Below are 6,800 nucleotides of genomic sequence, written 5' to 3'. Positions count from 1 at the left end.
TGTTGGCCGTGAGCTGTCCGATAAGAGTCATGAGAAGCAGAGGCGTTGGGACTGAAGGGGAGGAACTTTAAATCCTGTAATCCTTTAGAACCGCAAAAAAAAATGAAAGAAAGAAATGAACGCTTTTATTTGTGCCCGTTGGGAGAAATTCTTCTCTGCGTTTGACCCATCCTTGGTTATTAATTCAGTGTCTTGCTCAAGGACACTTCCACGTGCAACTAATGGGGGAGGGAGCGGGGATCGAACCGGGTACCTTGTGGTCACGGGGACGACCTCTTCTAATTTTCCCCAGTTTAGTTTTTCACGAGGAAGCCAACGGGCTCCGTGTTTTGAGATGACGAGCCTGTTGTTCCATCTGGAGACAATATGTGGGACCGTCTTCACCGCAGGGGGCGAAATATGTAGAAATTGAGACCAAAGGATGTAGTAAAAAAATATTGCGAGTGCGACCACACTATATGCATCCCTGAGAGCACTGTGCAGAATATAGAGCTGTTTCTGGGAATATATGTTAATATATGGATATAGTGTTTTTTAATTTTTTCAATGGTCCTTTTGGTCTTTAAAAAAAGAAAGAAATTGTGTTATTAAACATGCTGTATCGCTTCTGACCAGCAGAGGGCAGCATTGGATTTAAAACACATCGGAGCAGCGCTGAGAGCAAACCACCTGAGTGTGCTGCGTGTGCGTGTGCGTGTGCGTGTGTGGGCACATCTTTGTAGAAGTGTACTTGTGTGCCTACACGCCAGTGTGTGTGTGTGTGTGTGTGTGTGTGTGTGTGTGTGATTGCATGAAGTGGTTCTCATGACATGATGTTAATTAAAAGTGAGCCATTTAATTATTCGTATTTTTGTTGCAATACATTTAAAATAATTAGATGTAAACTGGTTTGCATAATAAAAAAAAAGAAAATACAGATATATTTATCATAAATAAATAAAATCTATATTTATTTGTACTTGTTTATTTATTAGAATAACAAAAACTGATCAAGAAAAAAGGCGTGGAGGTACAAAACGTTGAAGGTACGAAAAAATAATAAAATAAGGCAATCTGTATTTTGCTAATTGAGTTACATTACGAAGCACGGCGAGTGCACGTGTGTCGTACATGAGAACATGCGGGCGTATCGGGGGTTCGAGTCCTGTGAAGATGCACTCGGATTCCCAGGGAGCTCTATTAGGAAAACAGGTGCTGCACAAAAAAAAAAAAAAAAGACAAGAAAACATCTGGCGAACGCACGAGAAACCACGGCAACTGCATTCGTTTTTTCCGGAGACGCAACAGAGTGTGCCAATCCGTCACCTGGAACCATGAATATTTCATAACGACAGTCACGCGGTGATGCGTGTGGATGCCCCTCATTGCTGTAGCTCTGATTGTGGGCCTCATCTGGTCGTGTTGGAGAGAACTGCTAGTGGCTTAAACCGCTAGGGAGTGTTGCATGAAAGCGCGGTGGAATTAGCACGCTAACTAGCGGATTTTTGCTAACTCCGCCGTGCATTTCGCGCAACACCGATTACAGAAACGGACCCGAAAACCAAGTCGGCGCCTATCTGCCTGCGAGGATGAAGCATTACGCTGTTGAATCTTTTCTCAGTTAGTGGCTGGCGAGTAAGCTAGCTAGCTAGCGTGCTAATTCCACCATGCTTTCATGCAGGAAATGTCCCTCTGTCTCATTCTTTGACACAAGGGAAATTAGTGTGTCTCTCACACACACACACACACACACACACACACAAGCAGCGTGTGTGCGGTGAGGCACACAGCGTGACAAGATAAAGACAAGCTCAAGCCGGCTGATGGAGATGGATAAAGATGATTCAATATTAAAAAGAGAGAGAGACCGGAGCCACCGGGCAAAGAGAAGCCAGCTGTTCTTCGGACCAGCTTCAAAAGTCCGGCTAACATCGACAAGCGAGGCCACTCATTCCAGGCTCGCAGAGAGATTCTGCAGTTAAAAGCTTATTGAAATATGTATATATACTGTATATATATATATATACATATACTCTGGCGTGTTACAATATCACACGTTGGATTATTAGAACACATTCAGCGGTTCAACGAGCCAATAAATGCTAATTTGAGAGCAAAATTCGATTTAGTGCAGCTACTTTATTTCCCTGGTTCTTCATTTATATTTATTTCATCTGTTACATTAAAGCGGACATATTTACAAAGAATTTTGCAGATTAAGAAAAAATGGTGCATAGTTACAGATTTAACAGTATAACTATATTTTTTTAAAGTGGTTGTAATTAGCTCTAGCTTAACAAGCTGCAACATGACCCCATTCTGCACAATGAGAAGCCTTTTTATTTGTTCTGTTGCTACATTTGAGGGATAATATTATTGCATTTTAACTTAAGTAGAGGTTTGCATGCAGGACTTGTACTTGTAATGGATTGTTTGTACATTGTGGCATCTCCTTGAATATATAGACTCTTTGTTTGGCGTGTGTCTAAATGTGTGTCAGTGGACGAAGGTAACGCAAAATAAAGAGTCAGCTCTTTCAAAGCGGGTCACACCTAGATCACATGACAGGACATCCTGATTAAAAAAAAGGGTGCATCCTACTCTAATTGCTTAGCTTTTGTGACTTCCTGAAACAACAGGCGTCTATATCCTCAACACCCGCCAAACATCCGCTCGGTCGTCTTCCCAAATAACGGGCTGACTCATCTCATTGAAACGGCTGATTGGATCACTTCTATTGTTGTGATCTCTATTGTCTCGGGGACCTTCATTGTTTTCTCTTCATTTTGGTGCAGTTTTTCCCGGCAAAGCGGGTTTTAACTACGTTGTCCGAATATCCTCAAACGTCCGTCATGTGCTCAAGGGTCTGCGAAAACAGTAAAAGTCATCCCATTTGAACTCAGCATGTAGAGACTAAACTAACACCATGTAACATGTTTAGTTAGTTATTAGGCTCCAGGGATTGCCTCTTGCAACCCTTGGACTCCAGGGAAGTGAAGGAGAAGCAGAACTCTTAAGCCCCGCCCACTTCTGCTGCACACGTGCCTGTATGCTCGTTCAGTCAAAGTTAATCAATAACTAATGTTACATGCGTCCAAACGGCACCGTTTTCGGCACGGCACTTCGTCGGGTTCCAACGAACTCACCCGCCGAGTGTGAAGCCGATCGGACAAAAGGTTCTCAAGATATGTGAAGAACACACAGACGGACCATAAAGCAGGGTATGCTTCAAGGCGGGGCTTGCTGTGATTGACAGGTCGCTGCCGCTACCAGATCAGCTCTCTGCATTCCAAACATGGTAACCTAGCGACGGCTGTAATCCAAGTTGGCGCCGACGAAATTACGACTACGTCCACTTCTTATATTCTTATATATACAGTCTGTGGTTGCTTTAGAGTTACATATCTATAATATATTAGAACATTAGCAAACCTCAACAATTACCAAGAGTTTCCAGTCTTTATGCTAAGCTAAGCTAACTCTTCCTTGCTCTAGTTTCATGTTTAATGGACAGATATGAGAACTGGCGTTTAAAGCGTAACACAATTATTAAGACTTACTTCAGATGAGAGCAAAAAAGTTGAAAAACAAATGATTCATATCAGTCCAATCCTCACATCTTTGAGTGCTTTTCATTTTATAAAACACACACTGATGTCAAATCTATTTTTAACTGCATATCATCATTTGTTTCTTCTGTTCATGTAGTTTGACTTTCGTGGGTGTTTTTGATATTCCAGCTACAGTCTCACTCCCTTTTTATATAAATAAATAAATGTGAACTAAATTGAATTTGTACACAAAAGTCCAGTCTGTTGGTGTTTATATTAGCAAATATAGACTAAAAGGGCAAAGAAGTGGTTATGATCAGCATTATGTAAACAGTTTATTACATAACAACAGATATCCACCAGCAGTGATTATAATAATTAGGCCATAAGCGCATATCATAGACATAAGAAATGATAAAAAGCATTTATGTGAAGGTAAAACTCCATATTATCCTCCTAATGAAAAGAATAAAGCGGTTGAGAGGATGGAGTTTCAGACCCCCCCCGCAAAAAAAATAAAAACATTCATAGAGGATTTAATGTTTTCGTCCCGTTCCTTTTCCATCTTTTCGTGTCAAATTATTGTCACAAAATCTAAAGGTTGAATTATAATGAGTTGCATTGCTGTCGCTCGGTGCTCGGGTGACGTTTGATGTTCTAGACTCGAGGCAGCATCTCGGAGAAGGAAGGTCTCAGCCATCGATCCCCGATGCAGCGGTGCACATCGACTGCTCTGGTTAATTGAATTCTGTTCACTCCTCTGTGTTTTCTAAATATATATATTAAAAAAAAGAATCTTACAGCTCCCCCCCTTCAGTTATGGATCCGTCAGGTTTAACCGCGTTCGCCTCAAAGGCAGAAATGTGCTTTTATTTTGTCGTTCAAACCCCGTGAGACTTCATAGAAAGATTAAAAATAGATAACGTGGAAGTGCGAACTATTTCAGTCGACGTACTGCTCCTTAAACATATATTTATATCCTGCAGAATGGGTTGAATTGTGTCCGTATGAACATTATCAGATTTGATTTGTGTTAGACACTTTTTTTATTTTATTGTGTATATGTATTTAATGTTAACTTGCAAACACGACGTCTTTTTTATCGACATCCTACAAGTTATTAATACAAATATTCTTAATGTGTGTATTTGAAATATACCTGAGATATTCTGTCTAGCAATAAATCACCTTTCCATGAACCTAATTAGAAACATGAGGTATAGTGTGTGTTTTTATATTCATGATATCTCTCTTAAATACTCTGTGATGTTATAAGCTGCATTCTATATTTGTGTTTAGAGACGTTCCTGATAACTGTACAACCTTCATTTCCTTTAAGTTTCTTCATCTTCTTGATTAAAAGTATACAATTTATTTATGTATTTAGCATTTTTTACAGACAGAGGTCACAAAGTGATTGACGGGAGCAGAAAAACTACAATGATCACAACGTGGCCATACAAGGGGACAATGCATTACAATAAGCTTTTAACACAAGACATGTATAGAACAATAAAATACACAATAAAAACAATAAAAACAGTAAGTTTTAACAGTAACCGGGGTTTTAAAGCTCCAGTCCTGTTCTTTAAATGATGACATCACTACTGCCGGTGTAAACAGGAAGTGGACAGAAATACAAGAAATACAAGTTTTATTTTTCAAACTTAGTTACAAGGCTGCAGCTCTCTCTCTCTCTCTCTCTCTCTCTCTCTCTCTCTCTCTCTCTCTCTCTCTCTCTCTCTTCACTTATTTCCTCTCGGTTCGGTTGTTTTCCGCTCTCACACTCGTGGCTGAAGTTCATGCGTTTGTGCTTTTGTTTGTTTACAGTTTCTTTGTGCAGAACGTGATAACGTAATAAGCATTAATAGGAAAAGGAAAGTCCTATAGGAAAAGTAAAGTGGTAGTGTGGATGTCCTCTACGTCCCGTGGAGATGTTTCTGTCCCTGTTCAGCCTGCAGAAGACTGCCGTGTTAAAACGTTGGTGAATTATTAAATGTCTTTTGCACCGTGACTACGAGTGTGGCACTTTTATTGCTGGTGTGCGTTCCCCTTCTCTCGCATCCCGAACACAAACTTTATTATGTGATGTGTGAGGAAATTCACATCAAAGAAACTCTATCACACTTTATCAAATGTTAAATACGCTTTTATAATGTTGGTCATTATGTTGCATGTGAAATCGTCTGCAATGTAGCTAGAAGGCTCTCTGATCATCACATCAACATTGACACTCAAACATTGTAAAGCACAGTAAAAACACTGTAAAGAAACAGTCAAAATAGTAAAACACTGTTAAAAACAGTCAAAACTGTAAAACACTTTAAAGAAACAGTGAAACACTGTAAAAAAAACACTGTAAAACACATTAAAAAACAGTAAAACACTGTAAAGTAACAGTGAAACATTGTAAAACACTGTAAAACACCTTAAAAAACAGTAAAACACTGTAAAGTAACAGTGAAACATTGTAAAAAAAATATTTAAAAACTGTAAAACAATTAAACACTGTAAAACACGAACATACTGTAAAAACATGTGACACAAAAACAACACTGACAGATATTGTAAAACAGAAGAAAACAAAACAACATTACCAGGACATTCAATTTAATTGAGAACATTAATTGAGGCGGATTTTTTAAAATGTGCTTTTACAGGAACTGGAATAAAAACATGGCCGTTGCATCACTGGCGCAACGACAATCACGTTCACAGCAACACGCGCAAAGAAACACGAATAACCGACTTCGCCTCTCTTTGAATCCTCGATGCTTCGCTCTTCGACTCGGCCCCCCCCGACGTTCCCACGGCGATGTTCTTTGTGCCCGAATAATTCCATGTTGCTCGCTGTCTGCTCCCGTTGTGTACGGCATGGTTAGGAGCCGGTGAAGGGGAAGGACTCAGCGCACGGGGACCGGCCTGGTTTTCCTACGCCCGCAGCCAAGCGTGGGTCTTACGTAAGGAAGGGGGGGGGGGGGGGTGATGGATGGTCCAGAGTACAGCATCCATACCACATGACGGCTCATCTTGGATTATGAGCATTCGGCGGGTAACGGCTGCATTATTTAACAAACCCCTTCAAGCCGTCTGATCCTTTTTTTTCACAGGTGCGCACGTGAGTTTCTCTGAATTTCATAATTAATCTCCGTGTCGATACGCTCCGCATTCCACAATCTGGGAGGTGGTTTCTGAGCCTTCTCGGGTTGTGAACAAACACAAGTACACTTCTACAAAGATGTGCCCACACACACACACACACACACACAC

The sequence above is a fragment of the Cyclopterus lumpus genome, chromosome 7 (genome assembly GCF_009769545.1).
Source record: "Cyclopterus lumpus isolate fCycLum1 chromosome 7, fCycLum1.pri, whole genome shotgun sequence".
Taxonomy (NCBI): Eukaryota; Metazoa; Chordata; class Actinopteri; order Perciformes; family Cyclopteridae; genus Cyclopterus; species Cyclopterus lumpus.
The sequence above is the reverse complement of the archived record's forward strand: the minus strand, read 5'-3'. Positions refer to the sequence as shown.